Source organism: Panulirus ornatus, chromosome 48, assembly GCF_036320965.1.
Source record: "Panulirus ornatus isolate Po-2019 chromosome 48, ASM3632096v1, whole genome shotgun sequence".
Lineage (NCBI taxonomy): Eukaryota > Metazoa > Arthropoda > Malacostraca > Decapoda > Palinuridae > Panulirus > Panulirus ornatus.
Window position 1 is genome coordinate 14,215,129 of NC_092271.1, and position 15,791 is coordinate 14,230,919.

Genomic DNA, 15,791 nt, shown 5'->3' on the forward strand with positions numbered 1-15,791 from the left:
AGGGAGCGGATGCCAAGTGAGGATATTCCCTCTAATTAGGGTTTGGTCCTCAGTTCATAACGCTACCTCGTTACCGCGGGAAATGGAATTACTCACCTTTGAATGCAAAGGTAAGGAATGTGGCAGTTGAGGGTGTTCAGTGTTGTAAATGGAAATGAAGAGCTTCTAGATTTGTTTGCTGAAAAAGGACTGGCGATTGGGAATACCTGGTTTAAAAAGAGATATACATAAGTATACGTATGTAAGTAGGAGAGATGGCCAAAGAGCGTTATTTGTACATTTTAAGTGACAGGCGCATGAAAGAGAGACTTTTGGATGTTAATGTGGAGAGAGGTGCAACTGTAGGGATGTCTGATCATTATCTTGTGGAGGCGAAGGTGAAGATTTGTAGGGGTTTTCAGAAAAGAAGAGAGAATGTTGGGGTGAAAAGAGTGGTGAGAGTAAGAGCTTGGAAGGAGACTTGTGTGAGAAAGTACCAGGAGACTAAGTGCAGAATGGAAAAAGGTGAGAGCAAAGGTCGAAAGGGGAGTTGGGAAGGAATGGGATGTATTTAGGAAAGCAGTAATGGCTTGCGCATAAGATGCATGTGGCATGAGAAGTGTGGGAGGTGGGCAGTTTAGAAAGGGTAGTGAGTGGTGGGATGAAGAAGTAAGATTATTAGTGAAAGAACAGAGAGTCATCTGAACGATTTTTGCAGGGAGATAGTGCAGATGACTGGGAGATGTATAAAAGAAAGAGGCAGGAGGTCAAGAGAAAGGTGCAAGTGGTGAAAAAGAGGGCAAATGAGAGTAGGGCTAATGGGGAGGTAATAACGAGTAGTGGTAATGTTAGGAGATGGAGTGAGTATTTTGAAGGTTTGTTGAAAGTGTTAGATGATAGAGTTGCAGGTATAGGGTGTTTTGGTCGAGGTGGTGTACGAAGTGAGAGGGTCAGGGAGAATGATTTGTTAAACAGAGAAGAGGTAGTGAAAGCCTGAAGCGGCGTTTTGGATGGTATTGCAGCGGAATTTCCTAAAAAGGGGGCGACTGTGTTGTTAAGGATATTCAATGTATGTATGGCTCATGGTGAAGTGCCTGAGGATTGGCGGAATGCATAGAATAGTGCCATTGTACAAAGGCAAAGGGGATAAAGGTGAGTGTTCAAATTACAGAGGTATAAGTTTGTTGGGTATTTCTGGGAAATTATGGGAGGGTATTGACCGAGAGGTTGAAGGCATGTACAGAGCATCAGATTGGAGAAGAGCAGCGTGGTTTCAGAAGTGGTAGAGGATGCGTGGATCAGGTGTCTACTTTGAAGAATGTATGTGAGGAATACTTAGAAAAGCAAATGGATTTGTATGTAGCATTTATGGATCTGGATAGGGCATATGATAGAGTTGATAGAGATGCTCTGTGGAAGGTATTGAGTATATGGTGTGGGAGGCACGTTGCTAGCAGTGAAAAGTTTTTATCGAGGATGTAAGGCATGTGTACGAGTAGGAAGTGAGGAAAGTGATTGGTTCTCAGTGAATGTTGGTATATGGCAGGGGTGCATGATGTCTCCATTGTTGTTTAATTTGTTTATGGATGAGGTTGTTTGGGAGGTGGATGCGGGGGTTTTGGAGAGAGGGTCAAGTATGCAGTCTGTTGTGGATGAGAGGCCTTGGGAAGTGAGTCAGTTGTTGTTCGCTGATGATACGGCGCTGGTGACTCATTCGGGTGAGAAACTGCAGAAGCTGTTGACTGAGTTTGGTAAAGTGTGTGAAAGAAGAGAGCTGAGAGTAAATGTGAATAAGAGCAAGGTTATTAGGTACAGTAAGGTTGAGGGACACGTCAATTGGGAGGTAAGTTTGAATAGAGAAAAACTGGAGGAAATGAAGTGTTTTAGATATCTGGGAGTGAATTTGGCAGCGGATGGAACCATGGAAGAGGAAGAGAGTCACAGGGTTGGGGAGGGGGCGAAAGTTCTGGCAGCGTAGAAGAATGTTTGGAAGTCGAGAACATTATCTTGGAAAGCAAAAATGGGTATGTTTGAAGGAATAGTGGTTCCAACAATGTTGTATGGTTGCGAGGCGTGGGCTATGGATAAAGTTGTAAGCAGGAGGGTGGATGTACTGGAAATGAGATGTTTGAGGACAATATGTGGTGTGAGGTGGTTTGATCGAATAAGTAATGTAAGGGTAAGAGAGATGTGTGGAAATAAAAAGAGCGTGGTTGAGAGAGCAGAAGAGGGTGTTTTGAAATGGTTTGGGCACGTGGAGAGAATGAGTGAGGAAAGATTGACCAAGAGGATATATGTGTCGGAGGTGGAGGGAACGAGGAGAAGTGGGAGACCAAATTGGAGGTGGAAAGATGGAGTGAAAAAGATTTTGAGTGATCGGGGCCTGAACATGCAGGAGGGTGAAAGGCGGGCAAGGAATAGAGTGAATTGCATCCATGTGGTATGCCGGGGTCGACGTGCTGTCAATGGATTGAATCAGGGCATGTGAAGCGTTTGTGGTAAACCGTGGAAAGTTCTGTGGGGCCTGGATGTGGAAAGGGAGCTGTGGTTTCGGGCATTATTACATGACAGCTAGAGACTGAGTGTGAACGAATGGTGGCGATGGAAATAAATAAAGGCTGACAGTATGAATTATGTACATGTGTATATATGTATATGTCTGTGTGTGTATATATATGTGTACATTGAGATGTATAGGTATGTATATTTGCGTGTGTGGACGTGTATGTATATACATGTGTATGGGGGTGGGTTGGGCCATTTCTTTCGTCTGTTTCCTTGCGCTACCTCGAAAACGCGGGAGACAGCGACAAAGCAAAATAAATAAATGAATATATATATATATATATATATATATATATATATATATATATATTGAAATGTATAGGTATGTATATGTGCGTGTGTGGACGGGTATGTATATACATGTGTATGTGGGTGCGTTGGGCCATTCTTTCGTGTTTCCTTGCGCTACCTCGCTAACGCGGGAGACAGCGAGAAATTATAAAGTAAATAAATAAATCTGTTAAGTATACCAGGAAAAGTGTGTGCAAGAATATTAATTAACAGTGTGATGAAAGTGACTGAATGCAACAAAAGTGAAGAGCAAGGAGCTTTTAGGAAAGGTAGGGGATGTGTGTATCAAATATTTGTAAAGATGACCATGGAAAAGTATTCAGCGAAAGGTAAGAAGTTGTATGCACTTTTATAGATCTGGAAAAAGCATATGACAGAGTCGAGTGGAATGCTTTGTGGGATGTGTTAAGGGTATATGGTACACGGGGACAACTGTTGGATGGTGTGAAAGCCCTTTATTGAGGGGCAAATGCATGTGCAAGAGTGGATGGAGAGCTGAGCTAAAGTTCTGGGATACATGTAGGTGTGAGGCAGAGCTGTGTGATGTCACAATGGCTTTTTAATATATACACGAAAATTCAACTATCTAGGAGCTGTCTTCTGTAAGTGTGGTGATAGATAAGGTAGAAAGCAGTACAGGGTTGAAGTCACTGGGTCCCTTGATAGAATAATGAGAGATAGAGGTGTAAGCACACAAATGAATAGAGAATTAAGGGACAGCATAGTCCTCCCAACCATGACCTATGCAGCCAAAACATGAACATGGAAGAAGGTACAGCGGTCAAGAATCCAGGCTGTGGAAATGAACTATTTGAGAAAAGCATGGGGTGTGACTAAATGAAATGAAGAAGGAAATGAAAAGGTGTATGAGGGATGTGGTATGGTACGGAGTGCAAAAGGAGTGAATTGTGAAGTAGCTGAATGGGTGAAACAATACTTTGAGGATGGTTTGGGCATGTGGAAAGAACGCAAGACTGGGAGTTTACAAGGAGCGTATGACAGTACAATTAAAGGGGTTGGTGTAAGTGGAAGACCATGTGGGCAAATAGGGTGGAGAAATTCTGGAGAGAGAAATAGCGGAATAGTGGAATGATGTATGCGAGGGAGGCATGTTAAGGACAGGGATAAGTGGAGACTCTTTTCCCATCACCATCCCTTGATTGGAGTTCCCGGAGGGAATCAGTGCTATAGACAGACAAAAGGATAGATAGTAACAGCTGCATAGTGACCCAGCACTTCAGTGGTTGGCAAGCTGTACTCTTCAACCCAGGGAGATGATCACTGATATGATCACATCTATCTATTCATCCATATCTCTGATGCCTGTTCCCTCCTGGAACTCTCTCAAGGGTGGCCACGGCTATAGAGTCTCCATTAACTAGTGAACTCCAGTGCCGCTTCTAATCCTTTAGTGCCTCATCCTTAACAGGCCACTGGCAGACGTCAAGTCTAGAGAAGAGTTTGCATAGGCTACTACTTAATGATCCTATATCACCAGTAACATGCAATAATTAAAACAAAGCTTGTGACTGGAACCTATGGTACAGGATTCAACTACCACATCTACACAGAATAGGGTGAGATAACTCCTAATCAAAATTAGGTGACAATAAATACACAAGTGATTGACAAGAGGAATGAAAAAAAGAAAAAGTATACAAGGAAGAGCCATAACAAAAGGTTTTCATCTTATAAATAGGAGGGATGTTAACAGTCACTCCCAATTAAGATAAAACATAGTCAAACTAAATAAACCAAGGCATTTATTCTATAGAAATTCACTTTACTAACAATGAATGGTGAAATAAATGAGGGTGAAGTATATAAATGCTAAAGCAAACTCTAAAGAATTTGGAGTATATAAATGTTAAACTGAAACTTTAAAGAACATATCACAGTTAAAAATGTAAATTTAAGGGGTGAAGGTAGTGTGCAAGTAAATTCTTCCCTTTGAAAATATACAGATTAACTAAGCACATCTTAAAGTACAAAACATTAATGTACTCACATTGTCTCCAGCAAACCAGGTTCGGCTTCCAAAAAAAATCTGAGAATTGCTTTGTACTCTCGGGAAGAGCATCCAAAAACTGCTGCTTCTCAAGACTCTGATGGACACAAAAGAGATTCACAGTCAAATCATAATACAACTCAAAGCATTCTCATGAACATATGGAGTGGGATAAAAGCTATATGGAAGCAGTGAAGATTTTTTATGTAGACATGTAGACTGTGATGTCCCTATGTGTATATTTCTATTGTGCCATACAGACAGCTGAAAATGCATTTAATTATGTGAATTATGTGAATATATTCTTACACACATATTACAATAAAGAGAACATATCACTGGAAAATGGAAAATTATAACGTGTACATATTTGACACAAGTGCATCCAGACCTAGTGAACAAAAGCAACCAATTGTGAAGGAGCATTGACTAGTGATTTGGTAACATGTCTGCAGACACCTGTATCATGCAATCGGTCAATTTCATCTACATTCATTCATGTTCTAGGAAATGACAACAATGGTGAATGTGAAAGTCTGTCACTCAATCACGATGCACTAAAAAGAAATATCTAGGGAAGAACAGTTACATGCGTGTAAAAAATATTCAGTTCTCTAAGGGTAATCAAACGAGAAAACGAGAAAAGGAAACACTTTGTGAATGATGATACCACCGTCCCAGAATACATTCAAAAGGTGAGTTTAGAAATTCTGTAGAAAGCCGTCATCCGACTCTGAAATGCTAATCCAAATTTTGGCCCTAAAGTCAGTAGAAAAAATCGGATATACAGGAGTCAACATGCTGTCAATGGATTGAACCAGGGTATGTGAAGAAGCTAGGATAATGGATGGGAGGCTGTAGTTTCATATCATGAAAAGAAAATGGATGTGGACGGATGTGGTCTTTCTTCATCTGTTCCAGGTACTACCTTAATGGAAAGGGAGAGACAATTGGTGTCAAAGCGAGACTGAGTGTAATCCTTTGCGTTTTGACAAGTGAAAATTCTCTCACAAGTTTGAGTTGCTTTTCTCAAAAAGAAAAATAAATAAACATGCATTCGTTCTTAAGCTACAAATCACGTGTCTCTGTTTCCAGTCACAGTCACCTCAAGATATTGCTGCTTTTACTGATGCATAATGATAATAGTAATAATAATAATGATAATAATAATAATAATAATAATAATAATAATGATAATAATAATATACAATAAAACAATTATAATGCAAGCAGTATACATCTATCTATACTAGAAAATACAAGTTCACTTACAAAATCACAGTAGCAAAATTCAGCAAAGCCATTTCTGAAATCCACTGCCTGGTTCTCAAGTATGTTAACACGAATCTTTTCCTCTGTCTTGCCAAACGTGTTTTCGAGCAATATAACTTAAGATTGCATTATTCTGTGTGATCTTTACATCCCCATCTACGATATATGGAAGCTGGAAAAAGAAAAATGATCAAAAAACACATGGGAAATGATAAGAAAATTAAGATGTTAGAATGAGACCATGTGAGATCAACTGTGGAATAAGGGAAAGAGAATTATCAAATGGTGAGGAACAGTAATGTATAATATATATATATATATATATATATATATATATATATATATATATATATATATATATATATATATATATATATATATAAAATGTAGGTGAATGTAGGTTGGCAGGGGTGCTGTGATGTCTCCATTGTTGTTTAATTTTTTATGGATGAGGTTGTTAGGGAGGTGAATGCGGGAGTTTTGGAGAGAGGGGCAAGTATGCAGTCTGTTGTGGATGAGAGGGCTTGGGAAGTGAGTCAGTTGTTGTTCGCTCATGATACGGTGCTGGTGGCTGATTCGGGTGAGAAACTGCAGAAGCTGTTGACTGAGTTTGGTAGTGTGTGAAAGAAGAAAGCTGAGAGTAAATGTGAATAAGAGCAAGGTTATTAGGTACAGTAAGGTTGAGGGACACGTCAATTGGGAGGTAAGTTTGAATGAAGAAAAACTGGAGGAAATGAAGTGTTTTAGATATCTGGGAGTGAATTTGGCAGCGGATGGAACCATGGAAGAGGAAGAGAGTCACAGGGTTGGGGAGGGGGCGAAAGTTCTGGCAGCGTAGAAGAATGTTTGGAAGTCGAGAACATTATCTTGGAAAGCAAAAATGGGTATGTTTGAAGGAATAGTGGTTCCAACAATGTTGTATGGTTGCGAGGCGTGGGCTATGGATAAGTTGTAGCGAGGAGGGTGGATGTACTGGAAATGAGATGTTTGAGGACAATATGTGGTGTGAGGTGGTTTGATCGAATAAGTAATGTAAGGGTAAGAGAGATGTGTGGAAATAAAAAGAGCGTGGTTGAGAGAGCAGAAGAGGGTGTTTTGAAATGGTTTGGGCACGTGGAGAGAATGAGTGAGGAAAGATTGACCAAGAGGATATATGTGTCGGAGGTGGAGGGAACGAGGAGAAGTGGGAGACCAAATTGGAGGTGGAAAGATGGAGTGAAAAAGATTTTGAGTGATCGGGGCCTGAACATGCAGGAGGGTGAAAGGCGGGCAAGGAATAGAGTGAATTGCATCCATGTGGTATGCCGGGGTCGACGTGCTGTCAATGGATTGAATCAGGGCATGTGAAGCGTTTGTGGTAAACCGTGGAAAGTTCTGTGGGGCCTGGATGTGGAAAGGGAGCTGTGGTTTCGGGCATTATTACATGACAGCTAGAGACTGAGTGTGAACGAATGGTGGCGATGGAAATAAATAAAGGCTGACAGTATGAATTATGTACATGTGTATATATGTATATGTCTGTGTGTGTATATATATGTGTACATTGAGATGTATAGGTATGTATATTTGCGTGTGTGGACGTGTATGTATATACATGTGTATGGGGGTGGGTTGGGCCATTTCTTTCGTCTGTTTCCTTGCGCTACCTCGAAAACGCGGGAGACAGCGACAAAGCAAAATAAATAAATGAATATATATATATATATATATATATATATATATATATATATATATATATTGAAATGTATAGGTATGTATATGTGCGTGTGTGGACGGGTATGTATATACATGTGTATGTGGGTGCGTTGGGCCATTCTTTCGTGTTTCCTTGCGCTACCTCGCTAACGCGGGAGACAGCGAGAAATTATAAAGTAAATAAATAAATCTGTTAAGTATACCAGGAAAAGTGTGTGCAAGAATATTAATTAACAGTGTGATGAAAGTGACTGAATGCAACAAAAGTGAAGAGCAAGGAGGTTTTAGGAAAGGTAGGGGATGTGTGGATCAAATATTTGTAAAGATGACCATGGAAAAGTATTCAGCGAAAGGTAAGAAGTTGTATGCACTTTTATAGATCTGGAAAAAGCTTATGACAGAGTCGAGTGGAATGCTTTGTGGGATGTGTTAAGGGTATATGGTACACGGGGACAACTGTTGGATGGTGTGAAAGCCCTTTATTGAGGGGCAAATGCATGTGCAAGAGTGGATGGAGAGCTGAGCTAAAGTTCTGGGATACATGTAGGTGTGAGGCAGAGCTGTGTGATGTCACAATGGCTTTTTAATATATACACGAAAATTCAACTATCTAGGAGCTGTCTTCTGTAAGTGTGGTGATAGATAAGGTAGAAAGCAGTACAGGGTTGAAGTCACTGGGTCCCTTGATAGAATAATGAGAGATAGAGGTGTAAGCACACAAATGAATAGAGAATTAAGGGACAGCATAGTCCTCCCAACCATGACCTATGCAGCCAAAACATGAACATGGAAGAAGGTACAGCGGTCAAGAATCCAGGCTGTGGAAATGAACTATTTGAGAAAAGCATGGGGTGTGACTAAATGAAATGAAGAAGGAAATGAAAAGGTGTATGAGGGATGTGGTATGGTACGGAGTGCAAAAGGAGTGAATTGTGAAGTAGTTGAATGGGTGAAACAATACTTTGAGGTGGTTTGGGCATGTGGAAAGAACGCAAGACTGGGAGTTTACAAGGAGCGTATGACAGTACAATTAAAGGGGTTGGTGTAAGTGGAAGACCATGTGGGCAAATAGGGTGGAGAAATTCTGGAGAGAGAAATAGCGGAATAGTGGAATGATGTATGCGAGGGAGGCATGTTAAGGACAGGGATAAGTGGAGACTCTTTTCCCATCACCATCCCTTGATTGGAGTTCCCGGAGGGAATCAGTGCTATAGACAGACAAAAGGATAGATAGTAACAGCTGCATAGTGACCCAGCACTTCAGTGGTTGGCAAGCTGTACTCTTCAACCCAGGGAGATGATCACTGATATGATCACATCTATCTATTCATCCATATCTCTGATGCCTGTTCCCTCCTGGAACTCTCTCAAGGGTGGCCACGGCTATAGAGTCTCCATTAACTAGTGAACTCCAGTGCCGCTTCTAATCCTTTAGTGCCTCATCCTTAACAGGCCACTGGCAGACGTCAAGTCTAGAGAAGAGTTTGCATAGGCTACTACTTAATGATCCTATATCACCAGTAACATGCAATAATTAAAACAAAGCTTGTGACTGGAACCTATGGTACAGGATTCAACTACCACATCTACACAGAATAGGGTGAGATAACTCCTAATCAAAATAAGGTGACAATAAATACACAAGTGATTGACAAGAGGAATGAAAAAAAGAAAAAGTATACAAGGAAGAGCCATAACAAAAGGTTTTCATCTTATAAATAGGAGGGATGTTAACAGTCACTCCCAATTAAGATAAAACATAGTCAAACTAAATAAACCAAGGCATTTATTCTATAGAAATTCACTTTACTAACAATGAATGGTTAAATAAATGAGGGTGAAGTCTATAAATGCTAAAGCAAACTTTAAAGAATTTGGAGTATATAAATGTTAAACTGAAACTTTAAAGAACATATCACAGTTAAAAATGTAAATTTAAGGGGTGAAGGTAGTGTGCAAGTAAATCCTTCCCTTTGAAAATATACAGATTAACTAAGCACATCTTAAAGCACAAAACATTAATGTACTCACATTGTCTCCAGCAAACCAGGTTCGGCTTCCAAAAAAAATTCTGAGAATTGCTTTATACTCTCGGGAAGAGCATCCAAAAACTGCTGCTTCTCAAGACTCTGATGGACACAAAAGAGATTCACAGTCAAATCATAATACAACTCAAAGCATTCTCATGAACATATGGTGTGGGATAAAAGCTATATGGAAGCAGTGAAGATTTTTTATGTAGACATGTAGACTGTGATGTCCCTATGTGTATATTTCTATTGTGCCATACAGACACTGCTGAAAATGCATTTACTTATGTGAATATATTCTTACACACATATTACAATAAAGAGAACATATCACTGGAAAATGGAAAATTATAACGTGTACATATTTGACACAAGTGCATCCAGACCTAGTGAACAAAAGCAACCAATTGTGAAGGAGCATTAACTAGTGATTTGGTAACATGTCTGCAGACACCTGTATCATGCAATCGGTCAATTTCATCTACATTCATTCATGTTCTAGGAAATGACAACAATAGTGAATGTGAAAGTCTGTCCCTCAATCACGATGCACTAAAAAGAATTATCTAGGGAAGAACAGTTACATGCGTGTAAAAAATATTCAGTTCTCTATGGGTAATCAAACGAGAAAACGAGAAAAGGAAACACTTTGTGAATGATGATACCACCGTCCCAGAATACATTCAAAAGGTGAGTTTAGAAATTCTGTAGAAAGCCATCATCCGATTCTGAAATGCTAATCCAAATTTTGGCCCTAAAGTCAGTAGAAAGAACTCGAACGATAGGGTATACAGGAGTCAACATGCTGTCAATGGACTGAACCAGGGTATGTGAAGAAGCTAGGATAATGGATGGGAGGCTGTAGTTTCATATCATGAAAAGAAAATGGATGTGGGCGGATGTGGCCTTTCTTCATCTGTTCCAGGTACTACCTTAATGGAAAGGGAGAGACAATTGGTGTCAAAGCGAGACTGAGTGTAATCCTTTGCGTTTTGACAAGTGAAAATTCTCTCACAAGTTTGAGTTGCTTTTCTCAAAAAGAAAAATAAATAAACATGCATTCGTTCTTAAGCTACAAATCACGTGTCTCTGCTTCCAGTCACAGTCACCTCAAGATATTGCTGCTTTTACTTAATGCATAATGATAATAGTAATAATAATAATGATAATAATAATAATATACAATAAAACAATTATAATGCAAGCAGTATACATCTATCTATACTAGAAAATACAAGTTCACTTACAAAATCACAGTAGCAAAATTCAGCAAAGCCATTTCTGAAATCCATTGCCTGGTTCTCAAGTATGTTAACGCGAATCTTTTCCTCTGCCTTGCCACACGTGTTTTCGAGCAATGTAACTTAAGATTGCATTATTCTGTGTGATCTTTACATCCCCATCTACGATATATGGAAGCTGGAAAAAGAAAAATTATCAAAAAACACATGGGAAATAAGAAAATTAAGATGTTAGAATAAGACCATGTGAGATCAACTGTGGAATAAGGGAAAGAGAATTATCAAATGGTGAGGAACAGTAATGTATATATATATATATATATATATATATATATATATATATATATATATATATATATATATATATATATATATATATAAAATGTAGGTGAATGTAGGTTTGCGGCAGGGGTGTGTGATGTCTCCATGGTTGTTTAATTTGTTTATGGATGGGGTTGTTAGAGAGGTGAATGCAAGAGTTTTGGAAAGAGGGGCAAGTATGCAGTCTGTTGTGGATGAAAGAGCTTGGGAGGTGAGTCAGTTGTTGTTCGCTGATGATACAGCGCTGGTGGCTGATTCATGTGAGAAACTGCAAAAGCTGGTGACTGAGTTTGGTAAAGTGTGTGAAAGAAGAAAGTTAAGAGTAAATGTGAATAAGAGCAAGTTTATTAGATACAGTAGAGTTGAGGGTCAAGTCAATTGGGAGGTAAGTTTGAATGGAGAAAAACTGGAGGAAGTAAAGTGTTTTAGATATCTGGAAGTGGATTTGGCAGCGGATGGAACCATGGAAGCGGAAGTGAATCATAGGGTGGGGGAGGGGGTGAAAATTCTGGGAGCCTTGAAGAATGTTTGGAAGTCGAGAACATTATCTCGGAAAGCAAAAATGGGTATGTTTGAAGGAATAGTGGTTCCAACAATGTTGTATGGTTGCGAGGGGTGGGCTATGGATAGAGTTGTGCGCAGGAGGGTGGATGTGCTGGAAATAAGATGTTTAAGGACAATATGTGGTGTGAGGTGGTTTGATCGAATAAGTAATGTAAGGGTAAGAGAGATGTGTGGAAATAAAGAGAGTGTGGTTGAGAGAGCAGAAGAGGGTGTTTTGAAATGGTTTGGGCACATGGAGAGAATGAGTGAGGAAAGATTGACCAAGAGGATATACGTGTCAGAGGTGGAGGGAACAAGAAGTGGGAGACCAAATTGGAGGTGGAAAGATGGAGTGAAAAAGATTTTGAGTGATCCTTTCGCCCTCCTGAACATGCAGGAGGGTGAAAGGCGTGCAAGGAATAGAGTGAATTGGAACGATGTGGTATACCGGGGTCGACGTGCTGTCAATGGATTGAACCAGGGCATGTGAAGCATCTGGGGTAAACCATGGAAAGTTCTGTGGGGCCTGGATGTGGAAAGGGAGCTGTGGTTTCGGTGCATTATTACATGACAGCTAGAGACTGAGTGTGAACGAATGGGGCCTCTGTTGTCTTTTCCTAGCATTACCTCGCACACATGAGGGGGGAGGGGATTGTTATTCCATGTGTGGCGGGGTGGCGATGGGAATAAGTAAAGGCAGACAGTATGAATTATGTACATGTGTATATATGTATGTCTGTGTGTGTATATATATGTGTACATTGAGATGCATAGGTATGTATATTTGCGTGTGTGGACGTGTATGTATATACATGTGTATGTGGGTGGGTTGGGCCATTCTTTCGTCTGTTTCCTTGCGCTACCTCGCTAACGCGGGAGACAGCGACAAAGCAAAATAAATAAAATAAATAATAAAAAAAAAAGCTACTGTGATGATGCAGTGAAAAATAATGCCACTGTTAAACATCTGAAAAGTGTATATGACAGCGCAGGAAAAAGGTCATATTCCAGGTGACTAAAGGGAACTAATGATTGTCTTGTAAAAGAGAGAGAGAATACCTATCAAAGAGTATCAAAAGTACTGATTCTTGGTTCAGCCGAGATTGATTTCAGCCATATGTTTTCTATGTTTCTGTAGTTCCGTGGATGCCTCATTTCTCCAGGTAGTACACTGAATGATAATTTAGCTTCCTCGTTAGGCTTTCATATATTTTTGTTTGATTTATTTCTGATATGTTCCTTGGTATTCTTGAAGACTTAACAACTCTATTCCTTCCTGTTGAAAGGCTTTCAGGTTGAACTTTTTTTTTTATGTGATCGCCATTTCCTGCATTAGCGAGGTAGTGACAGGAACAGAGGAAGAAATGCCACATCCACTCACATCCATTCTCAAGCTATGACAGACGTGTAATGCACCGAAACCACAGTTCCCTATCCACAACCACGGCGCATAAACTTTTCCGTGGCTTTACATGCCCTGGTTCAGTGCACTGACAGCACATTGACCCAGGTATACCCCATCCAATTCACTCTAAACCATGCATGCCTTTCCCCCTCCTGTATGTTCAAGTCCCGATCACTCAAAATCTTTTTCACTCCAGCCTTCCATCTCCAATCTGGTCTCTGTTCTAGTTCCTCCACTTCTGACGAATATAAACAATTTGTCAACCTTTCCTTGCTTATTATCTTCATATGTTCAGACAATTTCAGTACACCCTCTTCTGTTCTCCAAAATAATCTTTTTATAACATTTTCTTTTATACCTTCCATACGTTGTCAAAAGTATGTTATAATCTCTTCTTTCTGGGCTATACAGTTGCAGTTCTTTCCGCCTTTCATGGTAGTCTATATTCCATCCCTTCGATATTGCTTGTGAAGTGTTTCTGAATTATCTAAATTATGTTTTCAATTCTAATTCTTTCACTAGTAACCATACAACACATCAGTATTCAATATCAATTCCTATGTAAGTATCAAACATTTCTAATAATGGATTTCTTTTTCATGCAGAGAAAGTTCGCAGAGCCATACCAACCATCACTTGACTGCTCTTATCTTTTCAAGTCTTGAATAACTTTTAACCCTAGACAGATTCAAAATTAAACCTACACCCTCCAGTAACCTTTGCAAACAATCATTGCTGCTAAACAAACTAATCTAAGTATCACATAATACATACAGCATTCACCCACCTAACAACATAAGCATTTCCACAAACGCAACAGACGATGAGTGGCGACAAGTGTCCAATGATAATCAGCAGGAATATCATTTGAAGTGAAATAAATATTTGATCGAGAGCGAGCATCTATCAATATATTAACTTCGTCCATAAATCTTATATATCATCAATACCTACATCTTTATCACAGAAACCATTAACCTGAGGTTTGGCTTCAATCCCGTGAGAATGAGAACCAGTGCGTTTCACTGGATATCATTTCCCCTTTAAATAGACCCTAGCCATTAGCCACTTTAACTCAAAAGTAATCAAGCCCTTGATAAGGTATAAGGAAATCTTTAAGACAGATTTTTGAAACAACAGTTTACCAATTTATGATCTAACCACCCAGCCATACATCATACTTTCCTTATTAAGAATTTGGCGAATGTTACAACTACAAAATTACTTACATAAGTAAAGTCGAGACCAAAACAGAACTTGACATCGAAGCAAAATGACTTGCTGTAGTCTGATTCAGGACCACATTCATAGTATTTGTCTTCAAATTCTGCTTCAACAAATTCCAGCAAAAGTATGATTGGTTGGAGCAGCTGGAACAAAAATTTATCAACTTAAAATAAGGCAGTCATTAAAATGTCAACTTATTCATGGGTAAGAATCAGTTGTACATCAAAGTGCAGTAATATTCATGCAATGGAATAATAGTCTTATATGGAAAATATAGATTTTAAAACTGAAAATCTCTTAATACCTATAAGAAACCTAATCACACATGAAAGTGATATCAGTAGAGTAATTGCAATGAAAACTTCCTCGCCCCTTCCCATCACCCCTTACAGACTGCATTACTCGCCCCTACATCCAAGACCCTTGCATGTACATCCCTCATCATCCCATCCATAAACAAATTAGACAGCCATGGAGAAATGTCCCATCTAATATTCCTAAATTCTATAATGTACCAAATATCACCAAAATTTGAGGTCTATACAAATTGGACTTTTGTCATGGGCAAAATTTGTAAACAGTTCCCTTTCCTGTTTACATAATAAACATTTCATGACAGGGATGGTGCCAGACCCGAACACAACCATCAGGTAACGCTTGTCTAGCAGTGGCGTCTCAGCTACGTATCCTCCTTTCATATCAAGTGACTGTTTTACATCTACCTTATTTTTGTATCTCCCCTGACGATGTGATCATTACACGAAAGTGCACTAGGAAACTCTTAGAGTTTCATTTTCCTTGTGGTTTTATACATATACTAGATCACGCGCACCACTGTGACCTCTTGCAATGTGTATATGAGCGTATGAGTATCTTAGTGTTTCCTAGCGCTACGTTGCTGACGCGGGAAACGGTTATCAAGTATTATCTTTCTTTCATACTATTCGCCATATCCCGCGTTAGCGAGGTAGCGTTAAGAACAGAGGACTGGGCCTTTGAGGGAATATCCTCATCTGGCCCCCTTCTCTGTTCCTTCTTTGAGAAAAACAAAAAAAAAAAAAAAGGGGAGGATTTCCAGCCTCCCGCTCCCTTCCCTTTTAGTCGCCTTCTACGACACGCAGGGAATACGTGGGATGTATTCTTTCTCTCCTATCCCCAGGGATAATAATAAATAATAATAATAATAATAATAATAATAATAATAATAATAATAA

General features: G+C 39.4%; 1 pseudogene; it reads right to left on the reverse strand.

Moving 5' to 3' along the window:
• Positions 1–4,702: 4,702 nt before the first annotated feature.
• The window catches only part of LOC139763976 (glutathione S-transferase Mu 4-like), a 32,012-nt pseudogene continuing 20,923 nt past the window's right edge, over positions 4,703–15,791 (reverse strand).